General features: G+C 46.4%; 1 protein-coding gene across 2 annotated transcripts in view; it reads left to right on the top strand.

Moving 5' to 3' along the window:
- The first annotated feature begins 926 nt into the window (after positions 1 to 926).
- The window catches only part of Sema3a (semaphorin 3A), a 453,595-nt gene continuing 427,525 nt past the window's right edge, over positions 927 to 26,996 (top strand). The window contains exon 1 of one of the 2 annotated variants that reach the window (XM_087206759.1): positions 927 to 1,116. The gene's annotated coding sequence lies outside the window, so the exon portion shown is untranslated. Of the gene's footprint in view, positions 1,117 to 1,379; positions 1,483 to 26,996 lie in introns of those variants that run through there. The other variant, XM_087206760.1, reaches the window with a different exon arrangement.

The raw sequence follows: 26,996 nt of genomic DNA, 5'->3' as shown, positions 1-26,996 counted from the left end.
TTTTTTATTAAATGTCAGTCTCATCACTAAATAAATTTTTCACTGGAGGGTAATACGATTTTATCCTTGAGTAAAATAAGCTTCTACTTGAACTGAAGTATGTATTTAAAGGTAAACTATGAAAGGAAACATAAGCAAATATGAATCAAATAATGAACTTTGACCAACTTACGGAAAATGGAAATGGATCGGGAATGCTTTTGCTTTTTGGAGATAGGCTCAGGGTGTGGTCCAGACTGTGGCCTTGGACATGCAGGGCTCCTCCTGCTTCGGCCGCCCAGGAGCCACCAGGCCCAGCTGGGGATGAACCCATAGCACCTGTCAGTCAATTTTTCTTTGTACCGATTTTCTGCAAACTCATCAGAGATATTAAGGTAACATTTGCTCAAGAGATCTTAAAAAAACGTTCCAGTGCTTTTCATTTCAGCAGCGCATGTTCTGAAGTTGTTTTATTCTCAGTTTCATGGGTCCTGAGCACTTTTAGTGGAAGTGCTGCTGGTGGAGTGAATAACCTGTCTGGACACAGTGTGGAGTATCTGTTTCTCAGTTATAACTGCCCTCCAGATAAAAGTTTTCTTCAATTTTTCTTATACAAGTTGGTGACACTCAAATTACCGTGCACCGACTGTCTGATTCCGTGAGGAGTGAGGATTCTGGAGGCAGATGGAACCGAATCCTCCTCTCAGCCCCTGATAAACTGTGACCTGGGGTAGAGACGCTCCCTCCTGCAAAAGGGAAAAAGCAAAGGAGAGCTGGGGTGAAAGGAGGGCTGAGGAATGGGGCTCTCTGTACCCTTGGAGGACTGGAAGGAGAGACGTGGGTAGAAAGCCCTGCAGCCTGAAGCCCCACCCCAGAGAGGAGAGGGTGAGCTTCGAGCAGAAATGCCAGTGGGAGCACAGCGTTCCTTACAGCTGGCTTCCACCTCCGTACAAAAGGTGCCCAACTGCGGAATGTCCATCTGCCTGCGGGAAACTCTCCTCGGAGCAGCTCAGTTCAGATTCCAAAGACAGCCCTGGCTTCCTCAGCAGAGCGGGTCTGTGTCAAACCCGTCTTACCAATAGCTCCAACCTGTCCGGATCTGACCCGGGCAGGAGCGCCGCTGAACCCCGCGCCCAGGTGAGGTGAACCCCGACACCTCTAACTTTTGCGGGCCGCGTCCTTCCCGGGTCCGGGCTGCAGACCCGGCTCCCGGCCCGAGCGGAGGCCCGCGGCGCCCTCGGCCTGCCTCCCCGGGGCCGCGCATCTGCCGGCGGGCACCTCCACGCGCTCGCCCCGCGCACTCGCCGGGCACATTAGCCCGCGGGCTCGCTGATGCGAAGCAGGCGGCAGGCGGCGCGCCCCTTTCCGCGCCCTGATCCCCTCGGGCCCAGTCCGGGGCTCGGGGCGACGGCCCCGCCCAGGTGGAGGTGAAACCGCTGCGGCGTCTAGGCTGCTGGCCGCGCCCCACCTCTGGCCTGCGGGACCGGACGGACGGCGGACGCGGTAAGTGGGGGCAGTCGGGGGCGCGGTCTCGGGGGCAGCAGGGCGCCCCGCGTGTCGGCCCCTTCCCGGGCGCAGGGTCCGCAGCCAGGAGACGCGCGCTCCCAGGCGGGGTCCGCCGGCCGCAACCCGAGAGGTCGCAAGGACCCGGGCGTGCGGGACGCCCCCCCCCCCCCGCCCCACACTGAACCTGGGGCCGGGAGCCCCAAGCGCAGTGCGATTGTAGCCGCGACGACAACGACGATGGATTTTTAAAACAAAGACAGCAAAACAAAAGGTCATTTGCCCCGTAGCCTAGGAAGAGGGTTGAAACCCGGATGTGGGACCTGGGCGAAACTCCGCGGTCTTCCGTGCTCGTGCTCGGTGGCTGCAGCCTTCGCACTGCGTTCGCTTTGCGTTTACAACTTTGGATTCACCTTTAGACCGAGTTTGAACTTGACGCTCAGATTTGATCCAAGTAGAGCAATGCTGCTTGAGCCCTCTCCGGATTTTACTTGGCTACAGGGAGGGGACTTTCACAGCGACCGCATTTGCATTGCGTCCTGGAGCAGGTTGACCATGGGGACGCTCGGGCGCAGTGTGCTCGCCGTTAAATGCGTGACGCTCCACGTAGGCAGAGGCATGTAGAACACATGTGCAAAGATTCCAGTTCTGATTCTTAAACTAGTACCGAAAAGAGTCTGCACAGATGAGCACATTCTGGAAGAATGCCGTAAAAACTGTCAGTACGTCATCATGTTTATTTATAGGCTTTTGAGTCGACTTTTTAAATTTAGGAATTATGTATTTGAAAAATTAATCAGGGCAGTGTTGCCCTCGGAAAAGACAATGAGCACTTGCAGAATGAATAGATAGGCAAACTTAGATGAAGCACCAGGGTGCTGCTTAAATTCGCGAGAGGTCAGAGTTTTGTTTTTGTTTTCTAGCTATGCTAGATGGCCATGGTGGAAAAATGATGATTTAAAATCCATGACGGGAGGATGCCTAGGGCCCTTTGTGTATGTTCAGAAATGATTTAGCCTGGATAAAGTTGCTGCTATGAGAGGTTTAATTAATTACTGCTAGCGAAACATATTTCTTTAAGAATTGCTTTTGACATTATTGATGGTGGAGTAACTGCAGTTTGAAAGTCATTCTTCATGAAATACTTTTTAAGCCGCAGACGTGGGCCCTGAATAGCGGTCAGTGTCTACCCCTACAGGGGGAGATTCTAATTTCACCGCTCCGTCCTCGCCAGCGTGCACAGTGTGCCGTTCACACGTATGAATGCTGTATCCGTGCCAGGGACTCCAACTAGTGCCCCTCATGGCAAGGTCAGCAGTGATTAATTGGAAGCCGGTTTCAAAGGCTGGATGGGCCTGGCTTCAGCACTGCACTTTGATTTGCTTCCTCTTGGTTTATTCATTTGCTTTTCAGTGTAATAAGAATCGAGTGGTCCATACTCGTGCATTTTTAACGTGTTGTGATCCTTTTTATGCGATGGCAATATGTCATTTAGTATATTTGGTTTAGTAAAGAAAAATAGCGAAGTGAAAAATCAGTCAAGTCAATAATTGAGAACATAAGGGTGTGGAAGGAAAATCTCACTTTTTAATCCAAATAGAATCTAAAGGCCTTACTTAAGTTTCAGTAACTTTACTAAACTTGTAAGTGGCACCTTCAGGGTAAAGGTGCTGTGCGGGGAGGGGAGGTTTTGATGTTTCAGTCCAGCCTGTTAGGACAAAGTGCTAGCTACGAGCCAGCCATCTCCACAGGTCCCTCAGGAGGAGGGTGATTTTGCACTAATGGTGACATTCGTGGATGAACACAGCTCATTGAAGGTGAAATGAATAATTACATACCTACTGATAACCTCAAAGAAGCAATGGAGTCTTTTAAAATTTATATTGGTGGTTTTGTGATCATCTTTCCAGTTAAGACTTGTGCCAGATAAACATTAAGGTTGAGTTGGTTGTAAAATTTTTTAAATGATTTTTCTTGCTTGAAATTATGTTCACTGATAATACCATGTTAAAATGTAGGCAGGTGGTGAATTTGATGGACTTTAAATAAGATCTTTTTGTCTTTTCACATATGGATGTGTTTTGTGACCCAGTACTTTATCTATACATGTTTTCAAATAAGATGGCGATTTCAATAAGCAAGTAATTCAAACAATGTAGTTCACTGTGTGTATTCCATGCGAAAATTCCTATATGCTAAAGGAAAATCTTTAGAAGTCATAGGTTATATCAATTTATTCTAAGGAATATTCACTTTCAAATGATTTTGACTCATGTTAAGACAGAATTTAATAACTCTATGTTCTCTTAGGACGAAGGGATTGTGTGACATGTCGAGACAGGCAGTGCGGAAAGGGAAGCTCGGGATGCCAGGGCCACACAGGGAAGACAGGGCAGCCAGGTCTGCACAGTGGATGCAGTGCCCCTGCTGTCCTGGCCTCTCGAGAGCCCGCAGCTCAGTCTTCCAGTGCACTTCTGCTCAAGGTCCTGGGTACGCTCGGAAGTGGGGTTGGACCATTCCTGCTAGGGTTCCTTGGACACCAGCACCTGGGCACCTACTGGTACCGTGGCCCACGCTCAACACTTGGTGTTCATGACTGACTCAGTCCTTACTGCCCAGTAAAGTCTGCAGTGTGCCCACCCCTCTGTGAATGGGTCAACAGCGTGGAGAGGGACTTGCCATGTTCCTCAGCTGTAAGTCACTGGCCCTGGGCTTGCTGCACTTCACCTGCCTTCAGAGAGCTTCCCTGGGCTGCACAGTGTGGCCTCTGCCCCACTGCGGAGGGTGACTTCATCCATTCTCACTGTAGCTCGGTTGTCTCCAGCACCTGACCCAGACTGCATGAACTCGGAAAAGGATCCATCGTTGAAATCGGTGGAATGTCCACTCAAACAAGTCATGCATAGCTGAGTGCCAAGCACTGACCAGGACCTTACTTCCGGATATGCCACTATTCAGCACTGATGGACCTACTACCTTCCAGAGGGTTTGCTGCACAGAAAGGAGTCACAGCTACATCTCAGAGCTGGGAGGAAGAGCAGGTCCTCCCAGCTCCCCCCAGTTGCTCAGTTTTCTATTTATCTTGGGTCTGAGAAGGGTTCAGGCCACAGCCCCTGTGGGCAGAGTCATGTAGCTGCTCCTTGGGATTCAGCCAAACATATCCCCACCTCCAAGGGCTGAAAAAAATCAGCTGTCAGACCCTTGTGACCGGGATGTGTGTGTGTGTGTGTGTGTGTGTGTGTGTGAGGCCTGAGGTATTCACTGGGAGAAACTAGGTATTTACTGTTTGAAAGATACAATGCTAGTTAAAATTCTCCTGCATCTCAGGTACACATACACCACATATGTATGACATCTACGTACACAGTTGTGTTGACACACACCCTGTACCTTTCCAGGATCTCATCTGAAATACAGTCACTTGGACTGCTGTCCATGGTTCTGTTCCTTCTCTAGCTGCTAAGATACTTTCTCCCCCAAGCTGGATGCTCATTACAATGATAGAGATTCCTGTGGAGAGACTGAAAAGAAAGTATTTATAATAAAAAGTCTCTTTTATTTGATGATGTAATTTTTATGGGCCAGTGTAGTCTCTTGCCCCCCAAAAACAAAATATTCATTTTAAAAGGAATTTTTATCTTATTTTAATTGTCCATGTTTCCATAATTTTTTAAGCAAGACATCACTTGCTTTTATCAACATAAGATTTATGCAAGCCAAATAAAATGAGCATAAGAAAATTACTTCAAAATTTAAGCAATCTTAACCCATTTTCTAAAAAAGAAATGAGTAGGAATAAGTGTTCCTTTAGTACTCATCTTTCCTGTGGTTTTTATGAAAGCTCTTTGATGAAGATATTTAACAGTGATTGACATTTATAAAGCCACAGAATAATCTTATGAAAAAAAGAGAAGAAAATAAGTGATATTTAAAAAACTAATCCCAGGAGTCTGGGAGAATGAATACAAGGTGACAAGACCTGAAAGCTCTCAATACCCTGAGGTTGACGACTGCTTGTAAACAGTGGCCAGAGTCTCCCCTCACACCACCATCAGTCAGCGAGATCCACAGGGCATCTCTTGAAGGTGGTCTCATCCTCGTAAATTGCTCCTGCATCGCCCAGTAACTACTTCGTGTTACTTTGCAGGAAATTCCTGCTCTGCTCTTCTCCTCTCTCTCACTCTCCCTCCTGATTTCATATTCCCTGCTTCACACCAAGGCAGCAGTCTAGAAACCGTTCTGAAGCAGGCTCTTTCTGACTCACATTCCGGAGGGTGGTAGTGTCCACAGTGTCCACAGGGGGACACGCCTCTCCTCACCCTGTTTCGCATCCCGGAAGCCTGGGCCGCTGGCACTGCAATTTATGCTACTGTCCTCCCTGTGTGTGGGTCCTCTGGCTCAGTTCCCTACGCTCCTGGCCATTTCTGTAACAAAACTCAAGTTTTGATTTCCACCTCTGCTTCGTATTAAATATCTCTCTTATTTCTAGGCTCATTGAAATATACGCTATCTTTAAGAATGGCTATACGTTGTTCATTTCTTATGAAAGATCACTACTATATGTTCAAACTAGACATTACGGGTATATAAAAATCAAAATCTAAAGAAATATCTAATTAGCGGTAACTTCCCTTTTATTTCATTAATACTGTACATTCAAATTTGGGTAGAGGGATGGAGAAAGATGAATAATGTTATATTTGTACATCTGTTAAAGTTTGAGAGTTAACCTCATTTCTGGCAACAGATGCTAATATTACACTCGAATTGCACATGTTAGCTGTGAATTTCCTGATAAATAGCATTTCCATCTACTCTGGAATTTATTTCCCTTCTTGACACCAATTGCTATTAATTTTGCATGTGCATTTCCGTGTGTATAGGAAGAGTCGATGAATGCCACCTCCAAAGCTCTGCACAAGGCCAGCAGTGGCCACGAAGTCCGTGTGCGAGCAGGCCCGGGTCCTCCTCTGACAATCACAAGCTTGTGCTCAGCATACAATGCCCATCAGAAGCACACAGCAGTGTCTCAGCCTCCAGAGCATTTTCGGGTCTGGGTTTTCAAATGAGCGAAGCCCGCCTGTGTGTGGGGCATCATGCAGGATTCTCGGCCGACTACAGAGGGTTTCTGCAGAGTATCTGTCTGCGTGCTGCCGTTTGTGTTACAGCACACGAAACCTTACACACATTTTCTTTTTTGGACTAAAATTTGTTTTAAAGATATTTAATCAGAAAACTTTTTCTCAGGCCAATTTCCATGTCATATAATATGCGTTGAAATAAAGAACTCTTTCTTGGACCAAATTTACACTTCTCAAACATTTCCACCTGGAAGCTGGTGTAGGCCTCCTACTTGATGAGTCTCTTGCCTGTCCCAATTTTACAAAATGAAACAAAGTCAACAACTGGAGACCTAAATCCTGCTGTCTGAGAGTGAGGCTGCTGTAGTAGGGAACCCTTGAGGAGGCGTGGCCGAGAGCCCGCTCGCTCGGCCTGTTGTGGGCTGCGGTGAGGCCGGGAAGAGGGTCCCAGCATCCGGGTTTCCAAGCACTCATGTACACATCACTTCCTTTGCAATCTACGCACCCACTACTCCATGAAATAGTTACCAAAGCTTTGTGGCATCTTTCACTTCTTACACAAGGATAGAAGTGTATTTTACCAAAATCAAATTTACGACCAAATTCTTATCTTAGGCAACATGAAAATTTGAGTAATATGAACTTGCGTGCAAACAGCCCATTTCCTTTCAGAGGTAGTAAGAGAAGACGTCTACTTCCACCCTGTCACGACAGTGCACAGCCTAGCGATGACTGCCTCAGCAGGCGACCGTATGTTAAGTCGGGTGTTATCTTTGCATTGTATTTTTAAGGGATAGTCATGAATTTCAGTGTTAAAATGGTGTAGTAAACATTTGTTTTGAGTGTGTGCATGAAAGTCAGTATGTCCATAAATTTAAAGTATTCGGCAGGATTTCTATTACATATTCCATGGTAATAGGTTTGTTACATAAAAGATGACTTTTATTTTGTTTAAAGAACTATTGTCTTCTTTTAAAAAATTATATCACCAGCTTATTTTTGCACAAACAAGAGAAACCTATTCACTGAGACCATTTTTTCCTGGTTTACCTTGGCCTTTTAGTTTTGCATATCTATGCCAATCATTTGCATCTCTCCTGTTTTAGGAACACTATCTTTTGATTTTTTGTTCTTAGTACAATTTTGCAGTGCATAGTGATTGCATCCATTTGTGGGGAGCTGGTGACATACTCGACACCCTTTACTTTCTTTCATATCCCATTCCTCTCCTTTATCTCTTGGTCCTCATATAACAGAAGCCTGCGATACTTAAACTTGTGTGTCTGATTCACTATACGTGAAGTTACAGTCTCGGGGTGCGTTCATTTTCTAACAAATGACTCAGATTTATCCTTATGGCAGAGCAGTACTCCATTGGATTTAAATACCACATTTTCTCTGTCCATTCATCTGTTGATGTAAAACTGTAATCTTATACTATTTAATGTGAAACTTTAATAACTATAGGTATCAACTGTAGTAGGCAATGGTCTCCCAGGTTAATTGTAAGAAGCTTAGAAAATAATATTACATTTTTTAAAAATGTATAGCTCCAAAGTCTTTCTGGACTCTCCCAAGCAATCAAACTCACAGAACCCCTGATGGCCACATTTGTCATGCCCACTGTGAGGGACAGGAAGGAGCCTCAGATGGACAGCAGGCCAGCACTCAGCGGCGTCCGGGAGCATGGTGCCCACAGACCGGAAGGCACAGTGCAGGAGTGGAGCAGCTGGCCACACAGCCCCTTCACAGCAGACGTGGATGCCTACCTTTGCCGACAGCAGAGAGTGGCTTCCGTGGCTCCTCCAAGGCCTTGGTCAGGGCAGACTGCCACCCTTCTGTGGAAGCGCGACAGGAAGGTCACAATCAAGACTCAGAGTCACCAAGCCCGAGTCACTGTGGCAGTCAAAGGTCATAGTTAAATTGTGCTACAATGCAGGAAATATTTAGATGCTAAGTGTTCTAGAATGTTTGACATTCTAATTTTCATCAGTTCCCAAGAGGAGTAAGTCTGGACAGCAAATAAAAGACCCAGTTATCATAAAGAAGAGGGAAAGTGTACTGCTGAGCTTTACCCACATGAGGTCTGAGAAGATGAACTGGAAGGACAGACAGCTCTCGCTTCAGTTAAGGCTGTCATCCAGTCCCTACATACAAACCTGACATCACTTAGAGTTGGGATTTCCTACCTAAAACAGATTAAAGGTTTCTAACCCATCCATAAGCTACACAGACCAGCACTATACAGGAATGGAAAAGGTCTGGCTTTGTTCACTGGCAGCTCTGTTGTATGACACTAGACAGTGACGGATGGACACCACCTCAAAGGGGCCAAGGCTCAGAGCCCGTCACATGACTGGGAACAACCAGGGCTTCATACGTGGTGAGCACGGACAGTTTGTTGGGCACCACCTTTGACACGGGAAGTGGCAGTGGTAGGACCCCACTATGTACGCCAGGAGTGGCCACCACCAGGGTGTCACCCATGGGTGCACAAGGGCTCTGCCTGCCTGGGAGAGGCTGGGAAGCAGGGGAGCTCAGCTTTTCTGAGGGAAGCAGCGTCCTGAGCAGATGCTACCTGGTGATTTCCCCTGCTCTGACCACAGCGTTTGAGCACTGACCCAGCTATTTTTCAGAGAGTGCAGGGGCTTGGCAGGGGCACTACACTTCAGGTGCATTTGCGATTGCTATTTCACAGTAACTATTGTATTTTAAAGGCCCCACTAAGGATTCACAATAATGAAATATAAATAAATGAACGTTAAAGTGTTACATGCCAATTCAAATTGAATCTGCTAACTTACTATTTAAGAATAGATATTAGCTGCGTGATTGTAAAATGGGAATGTATTTGTTACCTTATTTTATAATGACTGGAGAATTAACCAAAAGTTCAGAGATTCTATTTGCAGTAAAGTCCAAATAAATAGCATGAACCAATATCTCTTACACATTAACAGTATTAGCATTGCTGCCTTAGCATTTTCAGCTGTAACACAAAAATTTCAAATTACATGATGCATTCAGTTTATGTCGAACTTTAAAATGGGTATATAATTTTGTTTATCATACAAAACAACTTTCCACAGTAGCAAATAGAAGATGATTTTAAAAGGATCGTACATAGAAGATATATTACTCTCATAAACATGTGTGCTAATTTTAAAATTAATCTTATTTTTATAATGCATTTTAATGGCAAAGTCAGGCATGGCAGAATTAATAAACTACTCTTGAAGATAATTAAGTATCTTCAAGTTCCTTGAATATTGAAAAATGAGAGCACTGATTCTTTCTGTTAATTTTGCCAGCTTCTGTTAAATGCTTATCATGAATTAAAGAAATAAAATGCATTTCTTGCACTTTAAATAGATAATAGTTTGCCTTTTTCTATTAAAGGTAATTTTTTATCCTGTCAAACTATAGGTACCATAATAAAATGGAGACAGTGAAATGTAATTAGCTGAAAAGACTGAACTTAATTTATCATGAATTACATGTAATAAGAAAAAAGTATGAAACCCCATCAAGCATTACTTAAAGAAATAGAAACATATCTCAAAATTATTTCATACTTCTTTTTAAACTCAAAGCTATAAATCTATGGAAAGTGTGAAGTTTCTACTAGCTCTCTTTTCTTTGATACACCGAGTTTCTTTTTGAAGAGATATTGGAATTCAACATCAGCTGTGGCTGGCTGTCTTAATTTAGATGAATAATACACTTCAAGACTTTTCGGTTCAGTTTCTTTGCGGAGGACATCTCAAAGTCACCCTCAAGAGCTCTGAAATGAAGCTTACTTCTTATTAGGCTTGGCCCAACCTGTGCCCTCAGTAACCGAGACACCGCAGAAGCAGGCGAGGAAGGGGCGTCCCGGGCCTGGCGGGCCCTGAGGACTTGGGTGGCCCTGGGGCGGGGGCTGCTCCTTGCCCACCGCCCGTCCCGCCTCTCTGGGGTCCCGGCGCAGAGGCCACTTCTGTTCTGGGCAGACCACCCTCATCCCTGTCCTCACCGTCTTCGGGCTGACTTCCAGCTCTCCCAGTACTGTACTTTGCCCCAAAGCAGGGTTTTCTATTCCTAAAGCTGCCCGCTGCTTTCCGTCCATCTCCCACTCCCTGGGACAGCGGGGTCCTCCTGCGCAGGGGTGCGGGGCCGGGCGGGGAGGCCGGGCTGCTGAAGAGCTCGGGAGGGAGTTTATGTCTTCAGCTCCTGCCTCTCTCCTCCCCACGACCTCCTACGTGGGAGCTCAGTGCTGCGCGCCCGGTGATCACTACAGGCCTGCCAGGAAGCCGCTGAACCACACACAGACAGCGCGGTCCGGTGAACGCTGCTGGGACACGAACACAGGTTTAAGCCTTGGCTAACATTCTGCAGGCCGGGCCGTGTGCCGACCCCTCCGGGTTGGCCCGGCCTCTGCCCCGGGGAGCAGCACCTGGGCCCCGGGCAACTCCGGAGCCTCCCGGCCGTGTCACTCGCGCCTCTTCAGTGTTTTGAAACTAAGCAACAGAAGGGCCTCCCGAGCGAAGTGCTCCCTAAGAGCAGTCTTAGAACGGCCTGGAGGTCTCCGTGGCTTGTGGAGTTTCGCCTCCCCCCAGCCCTGGCCTCACCTCCACCGTCCACCTGCCTCCGGAGAGCTCAGCTGGAAGCTCGGGGAAGGGAGCAGGGCGCAGCAGGCACAGCGCCCTGGCTGTGCTTGCGGGACCCGGAGGCTGCTCCTCCCCGAGTGCTGCCCCAGGGCTCTGGGAGCATTAATGCCCTGTGAGGAAACTCCTCAGGTAATCCCGGCCTGGGCTGAGGGTGCACCTGTCTCGGAGCGCTGCTGCAGGCTCGCTCTCTGGCTGGCCTGTCCAGGAGCGAGTGCTGAGCTTCGCTTCGCCGTTCGTGTGTTCTCCTTCCACTGCCCTGACCTGGGGATCTCACGCGTGGCAGGGAGCGGATGTGCAGTGCTCCCCCGAGCGTCTTGCTGGCCAGCCCTGCTGTTAACATGGTTCCAGCACAGGGAAATGTGGGCCGCGAAGGCTGCAACCTGTGACCCTTCACACTGGTCCAGATTGGAGACTTTCTTAAAGCATGAGATGTAGCCCTTTGGAGATAATTCCCTTCAAAGCTTATTAAAGGTGCTTCTCCCTCCTGTGAAGACCTGAGCTAATCTGTACCTTTCCTGCTGGGATTGTAGAATAAATCTTACTTACCTGTGCCTTGGGCCTAGGCCTCTCCTCACTGTATTCACCTTCTTGGCTCCACATCCGCTTAGGGGCTGAACTTTGTGGATGCAGACCCTTGCTTCTATTCTTTGTGCACAACTCAGCGACCATGAAGTAGGTGCTCAATAAATACCACTTGACCTGGGGTGACAGTTCTGCCCTGTGCTTGCAGGTGGAAGAGTCTCCAACGTGAGTCTCTAGCCTCCATTTGCTGTTTAATTGGCTATTAGCCGGAACTGATTGATAGAAGGAAAGACTTTGTAAGGAGAGCTGGCAGCTATGTAAATACAGCACTTAACCTTAAGCACTCAGCCATTAACCTTAATCACTGTCCATTAACCCGAAGGTGCCCAGTTTCTCCACTTTCAGCCCCAGCAGACCCCACCCCAGGCATTTTTTGCAGGAAAAAGAAGCTTAGTAGAATGTTTTTATTGTTCCATGAATGGCTATAAAATAGGTACTCTGAGAGAGATCATCTGACCCTATCTTTCTGTGGATATTAATTTTCCAGTTGTCCAAAGATAAATAAGATGTTTGAAAATTGAGGACCAGGATAGGATGTGTTTGTTCAGAGAAAGACTAGAAGATGGTTTTTCAAATTACCATTTTATATATGGTTGGTGGTCATGAGTCTATCATTGTCTACATGACTCTGAAAATTTATGAAAAATAAAAATATTTTCCTTTAGTTATTGCTAAAATCATATTTAATATTAATCCTAGACATGGAATAACAACTAGTTATTTTAAGAGTAGAGACCATCTAATGTTTAATTATAACAGAAAGAGAAAAATGAAATTCCTTTCTTTTGATAAAATACTTTATATTTGTTCTTGTAAGTATTCTTGTCCTTAGATGCAGCCTAATTTATTAAAATAAAAATAGCTCACTTTATCTTAATCTGTCGTAGTCTCCAAAATCATATTCTTTGTATATTTACAAAAATTATGTAAAATATGAATTATATGTTAGTGAAAATAAAATCCTGTGTGAATTAATATACTCAAATTGATTGGTATTTGCTTTGCATGTGGATTTGTTTTCATCAAGTTCTACGTCTAGTACACAGAATGCAGTAAAACAGCATTATAAAGCTGCAAAACATTTTGGGTATAATTTTATATGCAGTTATGTTTTATGACCTCAGTTCTTATGGTGAAAAAGTTTCCACAGTGTTCTGAACATGGCAGGCTTTAGGTGAGGTGGCCGGGTGGCTGGGCTGAGGGGAGAAAGCCCACCTTGTGGTGTTGAGAGCAACCTGATCCTAATGCATGGAGTATTTTTAGATTTGCCAAAGTGCTCAGTTTTGCTGTGAGGCCCAGAGGGAGCCTACCCTAGAAGGTGTGAGCAACCCGGGAGGAGAAGCTCTCTTACCACTCATTGCAAGTCTGTTTCAGCAAATGTGAGATCTCTCTGGAAAAACAAACCCTTGCAACACAGTGACTTCAACTCCAGAATTTCTGATGTTGCTACCACCAGGCCATGTGGCTGAGCTCTTGGAATTTCAGTTTCCTAAGCAGGAGGACACTGAGGATGACTCGAAAGCAGCTCATGGACACCAGGCCTGAAACTTGCATTTGGAGAACCAATCAGTTACGTCAGTGACTCTTACAGGAATCACGCTTTAAATGTTTATTTTCCTCTCTGTCTACCATTCGGTCCTTCAAGGCCTTGAGGCGCTCTGGCGGGTACCCAGTCTGGGACCTCCTTTGTCACGGAGGGTCTCACCTTTGACCTGGTAGATGCCCTGCACCTCCACAAAGGGAAATGGCCTGGCTGTGTCACTGTTCACAAGGCCCCTTTCACACAGTGTGGCCAGAGATTCGTGCAGAGTCAGCTGGAAATCTGAGAAATCAGTGGAATTAAATGTCTGCCGTGTAGGGTGTGTTTGCATGATGTGCTTTTGTGTGCTCACATCGCATTGCTGGAGTGCATGTGACTTCAGCGATACTTCGTTGCTTGTTGAGACAGTGATGTAAACATATTAAGGATGTATTTTTAATTATCGTCTTCTTTCTACAAATCTGTGATAGGTACTCCTCTATAACATTTTTAACTTGTATGGGTACAGTAAGATTTTTCCCATAATACGAATGTTAAGAGTTATAATAAAGATTAGATACTGGAATGCTGATCAAAATTTTTCTACCTATTTCTTCAGACATTGGCTAGGAATAGTTAGTAATTGTAGTCATGCCCTAAATTATGATATTTAGCAGAATAGTAGCACAGTTAAGAGCCAGGGAAGCCCTATTGTTTGCCTTTAAGTTCACCTCTCACCTAGCGTCCTGAGCTGTAGTAAAAAGTCTGGACTGAATAAAATGTGTACCCTTCTCTAGCCCTGTGTGGCTTCTACTTTGACTCTGTCACATTTTGAGTACTTATCAATTTTATTTGGTACATATATGGAACAGAGGATTCTAGTATTTTATTAGCTGAATACTTCAATATCAAAGTACTGTGCCAGATATTGATAAAAGATAGAACTTTACATATATCATTTATATCTCTCTATTTGGACACCTGAATACCTAGCGTGGCATTCAGGTTATTTGTTGAATAGATTTTTATTCCTTCCAATTATTCACAGTCAGTCTAAGGTTAATAAAATTGTGGCCCTGACCTGCATTGTTTTGGAGACCCGAACAGGGTCATGGGCTCTACATTTTGGCACTAAAACAAGTTGAAAATATGTTTAAGATTTCTGCATCTTATTTCCAGGTTCTGGAAAATACACAACTCAAAGAAATTGAATACGTGCCTTCCTAGCAAATGTGACTTTGAATGTTTTACCAACGTATGTGTTGCACCACATTCTCATGACACCTAGAGACAGAGTCCATCAAGAGGACAAAAGCAGCCCGTTAGATTGATGCTGAAACACTTCACAGGTGGCTGGGAGGGGAGTGCTGGGGAGCAGCCTCCTTTGACCCCCAAGTGGCTCAGGCTGAGGCAGTGCCAGGGCCTCACACTCCCCAGGTCCCGTGGGGAGCCCACACTGCTGTACGTAGCACCTAGCACAAACCGGACTCCCCAGCATCGAGTACTTACGGCATATGGGGCAAAAAATGGGGAAAATAGGGATGCTCCCACTTTTTAAATAAAACCAGCAGGTCGCATGTTATATGAGTTTTCCTTCTCAAAGAGTGTTTGAAAAACTCATTTGATCACATTTTATCCACAAAGGAGTTAGGTCAGAGTGTCACACCCAACCCATAAAGTCTGCCACAACATCTGTCTGACTGCTTTTCTCACCTGGGATTTCCTCAAATGCTAAGTAGAAAAAAATTTAAGGAAATCGTATCTGTTTCATATGAATTTTTAAACCTTAAAACAGCAGCCAGCAAACCGCCACCACCCTCAAGTCAGAGACAAGAAACAGCACAGCCAGTCTGGAGTTCACACCCTGACATGGAGTGGACAAACACAGGCGGACGGCGGAAGCATGCCTGCTGCAGAGATAGTATCTCTCTCTCTCTCTGACAGACAGAGAGGGAGAAAGAAAGAGAAAGACAGGAAGAGCGAGAAAGAAAGGAAGAAAAGAAAGAAGGAAAGGGAAAGAATGGAGAGCAGAGCCTGCGTCAGGCCTGGGGAGGGCCTCCACCCCAGCCCTCTGAGGCCCGGCACCCCTGGGGTTTGGGCAGCAGAATCCTGGCGCCTGGGCCCTTCAGAGACTTCGCTTCCAGAAGAAAAGTGACGTCACTGATGTCCCGCTTCTTCTCCTCTCCATTTCCCTCCCTTTTTGTGACCTGTGAGGATTTTCCCTCGTGCCAGCCTTTCCTTCTACTTTTATTAACCTCGAGCCTTTCAGAGGTCACCGGGTCCCCAGGACAGCGCGTTCTCACCACCTCAGCGCGTGCACACCCAGCTCCAAGGCCGCCTCCCCTAGGGTGGCAGCAGGGCCTGGCTCCTCACTGCCAGGCAGCCAGGCGCCCCAGGGGCCGCTGGAGAGCCCGGCTATTAATCACCACCATGCACCGCATGCAGGCCAGACAGCAGTCATGCAGCGCTCTCCTGCCCCTCGGGCTCTGGATGCAGCAGCCCAGCCCCTAACTCCCGAGGGGTGGGGAAGCAAGCCTTCCTTCTGATTCTCGCTACCTGCAGGATCAAGGCTGCGCTCAAATCCAGGTGTCTGCAGAAGGCAGCTCTGAGGGGAGAAAAGAGCCTGCTCTGGAGTGGCTGTCTGAGGAGGAAGCCCACCCCAAGCCCCAGGCCTGGAGTGGGGAAGCAGGTTTCTCAGCTCACCTCTGGCCATGACAGCTCCTGCCCCGGAGTCCTGCTTCCCAGGACTGTGCTCAGCACAGGAGGGGCTGGAGTGGGCCGGAGCCTTGCGTGCACACATGCGCACACACACACACACACACACACACACACACACACAGAGCGCGTCTCCATCCATGACCCACCCTCGCAGTGGGAAGGTGCCTCCTCCAGGAAGGAAGGGCCGCCATTCTTTCTCATCCTTTTCAGTCAGGCCGTTTGCAATGGTGCCCCACACCCAGAGACGTCAGGAAGCAACGAACCTGCTTTTCCTCCAGGGCAAAGACAAGGAAAGTGAAGGTCGGGATCCCCACCACCTAGTGGAGGAGCCCTCAGCTCTCTGCAGTAGCCGAACAAACACAGGCCTTCAGTCACCAGAAGTATGAAAAACAGGACTATAACTTATCTCTGCCTGCTGATGGAATTGTTGATATTTGCCTATTCAGGGTTTTTTACTTAAATTTTCATTCTTATCATCAATATTTAATATAATTTCCATTCTTTGGTGGTTCCTAGCTATTGCTGGACGTTTTCTTCCTAGTTTCTTTATAGTCTGATCAGATATCTGTATCCAGCCATCCCCACAGAAGTTGAGACACTTACTACAATTGACTAGAATGTGGAATTTTAATACTACTCAAATCTTTGGTTTCTGCAAATGAATTTATCCATTTGTGTGTTGTAATAATAAAGTGGATGACACAAGCACTTATGGCAAAAGTTTCAGAAGGAGTAAGAAGGAAGGAGACCAACCCTTGCAGTGGCCTAGACTCTGGCAGACAGACACACATGGGGATTTTGTATTTTTCATGCAGCCCAAGTAGTAGCTCTCTGAAGACAGTGTAGAATGGCTAGAGCGGGAATCAGATCTCCCTGGCTGTATGGAAAGCTGAGGGAGCTGGCTGAGAGGCCACACTGTCGGTAAATGCGTCTCCTGCACCTTGCAGGGGAGTGCGAGTTACCTCGCGTCTTGCAGTCAGGATTTCATACATTTGGGCTTTACCTTTCTGCATCCCACCGCACTTCTGTGCTGTTGGTCAGGGCTTTGGTGCAGCAGAGTCATGCTCCTCCGATGTACTTCGGTGCAGATGTTGTGACCAAAGCCTACGGGCAGGAGTCACACTCTGACTGAGTGTCTCTCTTACCTTTCACACTGTGAAAGTAGATTTTTACTGGAAAAATGCTTTTAGCTCCAAAATATTGAAAGGTATTTTGAAATCTGACTGCCACTGAATCTGCGGGGCTTTTCTTTTTTTGTTTCTGAGAAATGTTTGTAGATGGGATGAGAAAGACAAGCAAAATACAGATGGAAAAGCTGGGCAAACATGAACAGCTTCTTGACCCATAAGAATGGGAAACCCTAAGGAGTCTTAACTTATCTTTTAATTAATTAAGAAGTTTTCTAATGTTTTGATCACAATCTCAACTCCTTGTCATAAATCTATATCTGGTAAAAAGCCAAAACCTACCTCAAAGCCCTGCATGTTCCTGAGGCACAGCTGGAGAGGGGAAGTGGGGCAGTGTAATTTAGGATTTCCACTGTGGCCCTTTGCTCTGGGCTAACTTTTCCCCAGTTCATGAACAGTTTTACTATTTTTATCTTATTAAATATATGGACTTGTAATCACACTCGCGCACCCACTCCTACCGTCTTTCCTATTACGGCCTCTGTATTAACATTTTCTTATACACTGGACACTCAGTTCGAGGCTCAGCAATCCCCAGAGCAGCTCCGGTTCACTGAGTTAGTCTCTTAAAACTCTATTAAATTAAATGTAGTTAGCGATCAGCTTTAGGGAAGTGCAATTAATAAGGATCATGGGCATTAACCTAAGATACTAAGGGAAGAATGTGAGAGTCAGGTGATGCAGAGGTCCTCCTCACCCTAATGTGCTCTTCTAAACAATTATAAGCAGCAATTCTTTCTTGGAACAAGGGGTCTAAAAAAAGATCTCCCTAGTCAGCTGTATGTATAAAAGCATGTCTCCCTAGAAACCAAGGAGGAAAGAAACAGTGCACAGAAAAATGGCTGGTGTAGACTAACTCTTTTTCTTTTCTTTGCTGGGGGAATTGGGGATTTGCTGCACTCTAGCAATTCCAGGTCTAGATTTCATAACGCTTTCATTGCCTCGCCCTCCTGTGAGAATATAAAGCCACTGGGGTAGGTTGCTAACACATTTTCTATTTTTGTCCTTCAAAAGGCAGAAATTATTGTTCTATAAATCTAAGCTTGGCTTTTACACATCACTATAAATTTCAAGATCTTTTGATTCTTCCTGCATAGATTTGTATCATGGAAAAATGAGATCTATTGCATTCAGCAATACTTTCAAAATTTTGTTAAAAATATTGCACTGAAATAAGATACCTGAAGAGCTGCCTTTCGGGATTTCTTTGCACCTTTTCAAAGTTTATGTGCCTCTTTAATAAGGAAGAAATAAATATGATGAGTCAGAAAATTTTGCCTTTTAAAGTGATATTGTGTCAAGAAGCCACTGCTTGCTGAAAAGAAATACCACGGAAGGAAGAGGCTGCAGAGGTGAATATGATTCACCTGCTAAGCCACTCAAAAACATTATTATTTTATGACCCTGGGCAGAGGAAACATCACAGAAGATAGTGGAAGTGGTTTAATTTCACCTCTTTTTCTGGCTGGAAAGGACTGTTTCTTTGTTGTGTATTTCTGGTTTTGAATCTTACAGTTTTTGCTTAAATACCATAGTTTCTCATATCGGACTTTTTACGTGCTTGTTGAGGTCCAATTAAACTAGGCCTATGTTTTTTATTTTTTCTCCATCTTCTCTCAGTGCTCCCATCTTTACTGGTTGGAAGCCAGCAGAGAATCACACTCTATTTTTCTCTCTGACCCAAATAATTTTATATGTGAAATCCAATTATGCAAAAAGATGTCAAGTGTGGTCTATAAGGAGGAAGAATTGAAATCTTTGACAACCTGGTGGGTAATGGGGACTAACGGGCCTGCTTAATTCTTATCGCTCTCCTTCTGGCTCTGTGCTAAGGAGCATTGCTAAATAGGAGTGTCTTTTAAAGATACTGGGGAGGAGTGCTAGAATCTGTGAGTGAATTTGCTATATTCTGTAGGTAGTATCAGCGCTTGTCTGGAGAGCCACTTATGTCTTCTGCATGAGCTGCTGATCCTACTGCAAATTCATCCTGCTTTGTCCCCAGGTTAAGTCGCTGGGTCACAGCCAGGTAAGGAAGCACAACAGACCTCCCTCGCCTCCTCCTTGCCAGAGTTTTATGCATTTCTATGTTTGTTTAAGACTGCTTCTCCACTGCTTCAATTCACAGGATCACACAGGTCTTCAGAAATACTAATTCAGATTCATTTTAATCTGGATTATTTTTTATTAGAAACATCAATGTGGTCAAATTAATGAAAACTATAACTGAGGTTTGGTCAAGGCATTGTGCACAAGGAGGCAGCTCTCCTAATTTAAGCTTGACCTTGAAATTCCTGATAATCGGAAAAACAAAGGATTTTGGGATCTTTTATATTTTATAACTGTATTGGAATATCATGCATTTAAGGGATCTCCTATTTTTCTCTTTCTCATTCATCAGCTACCTAACAGCAAATTTAGTCATTGGTAACTTTATTCACTACACAAATTTAAGAAGTAATGGAAGTTTTCCACATTATTCTTTGTTTAGAATATTCAATATTTTTCTTCCTTTTTATCTAACAACAACAACAAAAACAATAGCGCCAGTGATAACTATTATTTCAGATTACTTTTGAGTGTATATTTTCCACAGTTTATATGCTTCATCAGTAAAACCAATTATCAGCATGGCTGGAAAATAAAATTAATTACTGTTATTATCTGTAAGGATTCCTTGCCTCTTAGTTATGACAACAAATTTATCACTAGGACATCTCATTTTACATAAGCAATTGAACCATCTTATAGAAGAAATCAGTCGTAAATGAGAAATCAGAGAAATTGATCCAAGTTACAGTCCTGTTTATTAGAATGATGTTTTCATATTTTTCACAAGCTTTTCTCGCCTGCACTGCATTTAGAACATGTGGACAATGACTTGGTTAACAAAGAAGATTATGAATGATGGTCAGTTACATGGAAAAGCACTCACACTTATCTTGTGTTTTGAGATGCAGAAGAAGGAAGTAACACAGCCTGCACTTTATTATTTTGCATCAGACGCAAAGCTCTTTCTAAACTCTAAGTCCAACTGAAAGCAGCTGCTGGTAAAACACCATTCCCTTTCACATTAAGCTACAAAAACCAATTTAATGGTGTTGTTTTATTTTGTTCAGATGGTCTGTTCTTTTCTTCTGTTCAAACCAGCAAAGCCTGTGGAAACTGTATCTGTGGGAAATCACGGGAAGGTGAAGGCCGTGACTAAACACATTCTTTAAAGATTATCCAGGGTTGCAGTCAAACGGGAGAGCAGCGCTAATGAGAGAGGCAGAGGCCTAGGAAGAGACAGGAAGTGACCGCACGCCCTCAGCCCTGCAGGCTGCAGTCTCAGACCCCTGTCCTGGAAAAGGGCGGGAAGCTGTTATTCAAACATGGCGCGTTAGAAAGCGCGGGCATCACTATGGAAACACGCCTGTGCTTCCCAGTTCAGCCTACTTTATCTTTTAAATGAGAAAGTCACTTCTCTAGCTTTGCCCCATCAAAACTTGCCTTGAATTTTGACCGTTTTACTTATCTTATTGAAATTAAATAAGAAAAAAGAGAGAAAATGACCTGCACTTGTATTGGATGTCACTATGATCAGGAGCTAAGCTGGAGAATCAGCAAAATTGAGCACTAATTTTGACACATTTCAAAAACAGGTCTTTTACTGCGGGAAGCAGTTTTTTTTTTTTAAAGAAAACATAAAATACTCAATGTGAACCCAATACCTATAAAATTTTGCTAGGAAACATTTAGAGTCAGATTTGGAATTAGTCTTTTGATTTTTGGTTTTTTTTGGTAGTGGGGATCAAACTCGGGACCTTCCGCTTGTGAGCTAAGCAGCGGAACCACTGAGCTACACCCCCGGCCCTGGAATTAGTCTTTATTCAACATGAACATTCTTCTCAACTGAGAGTAGCGTGTCCTTGTTGGCCCACTCAGTTGTGCATTCTGTCTCTGAGAAGGAGGTCACAGAAAACCACGGACCGATGGCTGAGAAAACCAGGTGGAGGAGCACAGTGCACACCGCTGTGTGACGCAGCATTGGGGTGTCCGCCTGCAGTGCTCCAGCCCACTGTGCCCTTGGAATGACCTACAGTGCAGTAAACCCAGCACCTGCTGCGGGTCACAGCCACAGCCTTCCACGTGGAAGAGGAAAGGCGCAGGTGGTCCTGGGACAGCCGCTCACATCTGCTGGGCCTCAGGACGGTGGGGCGAGGCCGGGGCTTGGCCACAGGCCACTCGCCATGCCCGCAGCTTCCAACAAATGGGGAATGTAAAAACTCTCCCAAGACGGGACAGAACAGCAGTCCCAGTTTTAAAATACAACACTGAGTCCCTCCAAGTGCAACTTTCTCCTTCTGTCCTTAGCCGTCCAGATTCTTCAATAAATTTGTTGTGCTGGCTAACTTTTCAGGATTTACCCTCTTTTCAGAAGTCTTCCAAGCGTTTGATGGGACTTGTGACCGACATAGCGTCTGTCACTTATGCACTCAGTAAACATTTGGTGAATAGGATGCGATTTCTGCTGCCCTGGCCTCAGAGTTCTATCAGGAGAGACGGGGTGGAAACACGGTATCAGAATACACACCACATACAACGTGCGTATGCACTGTTCTGTACCTGAACGTGGTAGGAAGTGCCTCAGCCCTTCGCGAAGGTGGCTGGGCAGTGGCCGTGAGGGGCAGTGATGCTGGCCAGGAGGGTGGGAGGAAGGGCAAGGTGGTGAGGGGACAGCTCCTGGGGTCCGCGCTGGGGTTCACCGGAAACAGGCCAGAAGCAGAGGCGATGCTGGGCCAGCAGGGCAGGCTGTGCCCAGGGCCCGGCCGCCTCTTGGCCAGGCTGCAGCCTGCGTGGCAGGGTGGCTCCTGTCCCGGGCCTCGGTCTCCACACCTGCGCAAGGCGACCGGGTTTACCCTCAGCGGCTGGGCTGTGTAAGGAGCGAGTGAGGCCCTGCGCTCCTCTGAAGCCAGACGCACTGCTCCCAAATCAGCTGCCAGCCGCGTGCAGGGCGCTGAGGGTCCTGACCCTTCTCCCCCTGTGGGAACTGAACAGGACGCAGACGGGTGGGGGCTCCCAGGACCTCGGCCTCCCCAAGGCCACCGCCACAGCTGCGTCTCGAGCTCGGGCTGCACCACGCAGGAGAAACCTGGCCCGCAGGTCAGGCCTGGCGAGGAAGCGGCAGTTTAATGCCCAAGTCAGGGTGTGTTTTGCGACCACAGGGTCATAGAACTCTTTTACTCCCAGGAGAATCCATGGGTCTTCCAGAGTTTTCTTCCTCGGACAGTAAAATTTAACCTTCTGTTGTGCCCAGATTTCGAGCTCCCCAAAGACCACCAAGGAGCCGATTCCAATGTAAACACACACGAGGGTCATTTATTCAAGCTCGAGCAGGGACTCCCAACCATCACTGCCGCAGTGGGTCAAGATTGAGAGCCCCGACTCCAAATCAGCAGGGGTTTTTATAGTGGTTACAGCAAGGTTCTAGATTGGCAATTAAACCTGATTGATTGTGCCTTGTGTACCCAAGCTCCAAACGGTTGCTAACTACTGATTAGCTGTTGCTAGGGGATGGCTGAACACTATCACATGCAGGTGGTCGAAATACATCTTGTGGTTTTTCTTAGAATTGAAATTTATGCCACCAAATTTTAGAATGGAGTCACTTAGGTCTCACATTCCCCCCTTCTTATGTCACCATCAAGGCCCAATCATGGGTCTCGGGGGATCAAATCTTTTCTGAGACTTGGTTGGTACTGGGACCTAAGCACCATTAATTGTACAGAGCTAACACGTTCTCCAAGGGTTAAGCAAGGGGCCCAGTAGAGAAGAGATCAGAGTAGTCAGCCATGGGGAGGAATTAAACCAGGATTCAAACCAACTTTGAGTCTGTTCTCGCTCTCGTTTTCATTTGGCAAGGCCCTCTCTGACCTTTGCCATGGACTCTTTGATTACCCCTGAATGATCGATGTAGAAACAACACTCTTTACCGAGGGCAGCACAAAGTCTTTTTATAATTATGACCGTCGACGACGCAGTCTGAGCTTGAGAGGATTGTCATGGTTTTTGGACACTGCCATGAGGGGATGTAATCTTCTAGAATGGCGGGCATGTGGATCTTCAGGGCGGACATGAGTGTAGTGTACCCATGAAGCAATCCTGTTGACCTTGAGAGCAGAGCAGTGGGCGTGGTCAGGACAGTAACATAGTGGCTTTCCAACGAGGCTCAAGGTCCTTCTGTCGATGTCTCCAGGCAAAGACCCAGTCTCCTGGTTGATAGTGATGGGGCTTGGGAGGTGGTCCGGACTCAAACAGGGCCTTTAATTTAGGCCAGATGTCTTTGTGAACACACTGGAGGCTTTGTAAGGAAGACAACAGTTTTTGATCATTGAGCTCAGCGAGCACTTTAGACTGAAGGTTAGGGATAATGGGAGGGGGCACCCCAAACATGATTTCAAAGGGAGTTAGTCCCATCTTATAGGGAGAATTGAGTACCCTATAGAGGGCAAAGGGAAGGAGAGTCACCCAGTCACCGCCAGTCTCTAAGGTTAATTTAGTTAATGTCTCTTTTAGAGTTCTGTTCATTTTTTCTACCTGCCCTGAACTCTGGGGTCTGTAAGCACAATGTAATTTCCAATTTGCCCCCAGTACCTGTGCTAAACCTTGACTCACCTTGGAAATGAAGGCGGGTCCATTGTCTGACCCTAACATTACTGGGAAACCATACCTTGGCAAGATGTCTTCTAGTAACTTTTTAGCCACAATCTGTGCCGTCTCATGTTTGGTGGGAAAGGCTTCTGTCCATCCTGAAAAAGTGTCTACAAAAACTAGCAGGTACCTGTAACCATACCTTCCAGGTCTTACCTCAGTAAAGTCCAATTGCCAGTATACGCCGGGTCAGTTTCCTCTCAATCTGTTGCCTGGATTGGCTTTATTGTGAGTAGCATTTGTCAATTGGCAGGCTTTGCAGGTGGCAACGATATGCTCAATTTTGGAGTTAGCATCTCGAATCTTTATTTCAGCATGTCTCAGGAGGTCTTGCATTTTTCAAGTGCCTATGTGGGTGGCCCGGTGCATTTTGGAGAGAACTTGTTCTCCCAGTGCTTCAGGCAGGATGACTCTACAGTCAGACGATCTCCACCATCTTTTGAGGCATTGGGCCATGGGCAGTTGTTTTATCCACTTTAAGTCTGCCTCGGTATACTGGGGAGTTTCTGGTAAGGCAGCGCCCCCTGGATCGGGCAGCTGAGTGGTCAGGGTCAGATCAGCTTCTAGGGCTATTTTTCAAGCTGTCTGGTTGGCCAAATTATTTCCTCGGGCAATCGGAGTATCGTTTTTTTGGTGCCCGGGACAGTGGATAATAGCCAATTTCTTTGGCAGCCATAGGGCCGCCAGTAGGGCAAGAATTTCTTCTCTGTTTTTAATAGTCTTTCCTTCAGCTGTTAACAGTCCCCTTTCTCTATAAATGGTCCCATGTATGTGAGCGGTAGCAAAAGCATACCTGCTGTCTGTGTATATATTTAGCTTTCGGCCCTTTCCCAGAGTCAGTGCTTTGGTTAATGCTATGAGCTCTGCTCGCTATGCTGACATTCCAGTGGGCAAGGGTGCAGCCCAAACAACCTCAGTCTCAGTGACCACAGCGGCCCCTGCATACCTTTGGCCATCCTGAACAAAGCTGCTCCCAACAGTGTACCAGGTATCTTCAGCATCTGGCCATGGCTGATCTTTCAGATCTTCTCGAGTCCCATGTACCTGAGCCAAGATGTCAGCCCAGTCATGCAGTGGGGCCTCTAGGTCTGGGTCAGGCAATAATGTAGCCGGGTTTAGGGTGGCTGGGGTCTGGAAGACAACTCGGGTTGGATTTAAAAGCAGGCCCTGATAGTGGGTTAGGCGGGCATTGCTGAGCTATCTATCTGGAGGCTGTTTTAGAACCCCTTCAATGGCGTGGGGGGTGGTTACATGCAGTTCTTGGCCCAAGATTAACTTATCAGCATCTTTGACCATCAGGGCTATGGCAGCGATCATCCTCAGGCACGGGGCCCATCCAGCTGCAACAGGATCAAGTTTCTTGGACAGGTATGCTACTGGTCGGCGCCATGGGCCCAGGTATTGGACTAGGACGCCCTTGGCAACTCCTTTGTTTTCATCAATGTAAAGGTAGAAGGGCTTAGTGACATCAGGCAAGCCCAAGGCTGGTGCTGACAACAAGGCAGCCTTGCTTTGATCAAAGGACTTTTGTAGTTTTTCTGTCCATTGAAAGGCCTGATTGTCTTTAGTTGCCTTATAAAGGGGCTTCGCTAGTTCCGCGAACCCTGGTATCCATAAGCGGCAGAAGCCAGCCAATCCCAAGAATTCTCTAACTTTCCGAGGGGAATCTGGTGCAGGTATCTTAAGAACTGTCTCTTTTCTAGTGTCCAATAGCCATCTTTGCCCCTTTTTAAGTATGTAACCCAGGTAGCTTACCTCAGGTTTGCAGATTTGGGCCTTTTTGCCAGACGCCCAGTATCCCAGTTCCCCTATGACCGTTAAGAGTTTCTTGATTCCATCTAGGCAGTCCTCTCGCATCTCAGCTGCTATGAGGAGATCATCTACATATTGTAACAGAGTTAATTGGGGGTTCTGGAGGCGGAACTCACCCAGGTCTTCATGCAGAGCCTCATCGAAGATGGTGGGAGAGTTCTTAAATCCCTGTGGCAATCGGGTCCAGGTTAGCTGTACATTGATGCCTTGTTCCAGGTTGCTCCATTCAAATGCAAAGATATGTTGGCTTTTGGGTGCCAGTGGGAGGCTGAAGAAGGCATCTTTGAGGTCTAAGACCATGTACCATTGGTGGTTCGGGGGCAGAGAACTCAGGAGGGTATACGGATTAGGTACCATAGGGTGGATGTCTATGACCCTCCTGTTTACCTCACGGAGGTCCTGTACTGGTCTGTAATCATTTGAATGAGGCAACAAGGGGGTATTCCAGGCCGTCTGGCACGGCCTTAGAATTCCCTGGGCAAGTAGCCTCCTGATGTGTGGAGTTATTCCCTTGTGGGCCTCTAGAGACATGGGGTATTGGCAGACCCGTGCCGGGTCTGCCCCTGGTTTTATTTCCACAAATACAGGCACTCTGTGCTTGGTGAGCCCCATGCCCCCAGTCTCTGCCCAAGCTTTAGGGAACATAGTCAGCCATTGGTCTATATCAGGGCTTGGAATGGGCTGCTTTTGATGTAGCCAATACTCATCTTCTAGGTTTATAGTTAACACTTGGATGGGCTTTCCTTCTTGGTTAAGGACCTCTGCACCCCCGGGCTAAAAATGGATTTGGGCTCCTAACTTGGTGAGCAAGTCTCTTCCAAGTAAAGGATAGGGGAAATCAGGTATAATCATGAATGAGTGGGTTACCCGGCCCACTCCCAAGTCTACTGTTCTTCGGGTAGTCCATGAATACTTTTTCATGCCTGTGGCCCCTTGGACCCAGGAGGTTTTGTCAGAGATATGGCCATGTGGTTTAAGCAGAACCGAATGTTGAGCTCTGGTATCCACTAGGAACTCGACAGGTCTCCCCTCCACTTTTAGGGTTACCCTGGGCTCGGGGAGGGGTGCTGAACCCCGTTCCCCCCTAGTCACTCAGTTCATCCATAGCCAGGATGGGGGCCTTGGGGCAACTTCCCAGATTTTTAGGGCATTCTCTGGCCCAATGGCCTTCCTTTTTGCAATAAGCACACTGGTTCTTTCCCAATCGGGGCCATCTCTATGTTCCCCCTTACCTTGTCCTTCAGTCGCAATCTTTCTCAGACGACGTTCACGTTCTTTC

Source organism: Heterocephalus glaber, unplaced genomic scaffold, assembly GCF_053883595.1.
Source record: "Heterocephalus glaber isolate CG9 unplaced genomic scaffold, H.glaber_assembly_v1.0 deba00000678, whole genome shotgun sequence".
Taxonomy (NCBI): Eukaryota; Metazoa; Chordata; class Mammalia; order Rodentia; family Bathyergidae; genus Heterocephalus; species Heterocephalus glaber.
The sequence above is the reverse complement of the archived record's forward strand: the minus strand, read 5'-3'. Positions and strand labels throughout refer to the sequence as shown.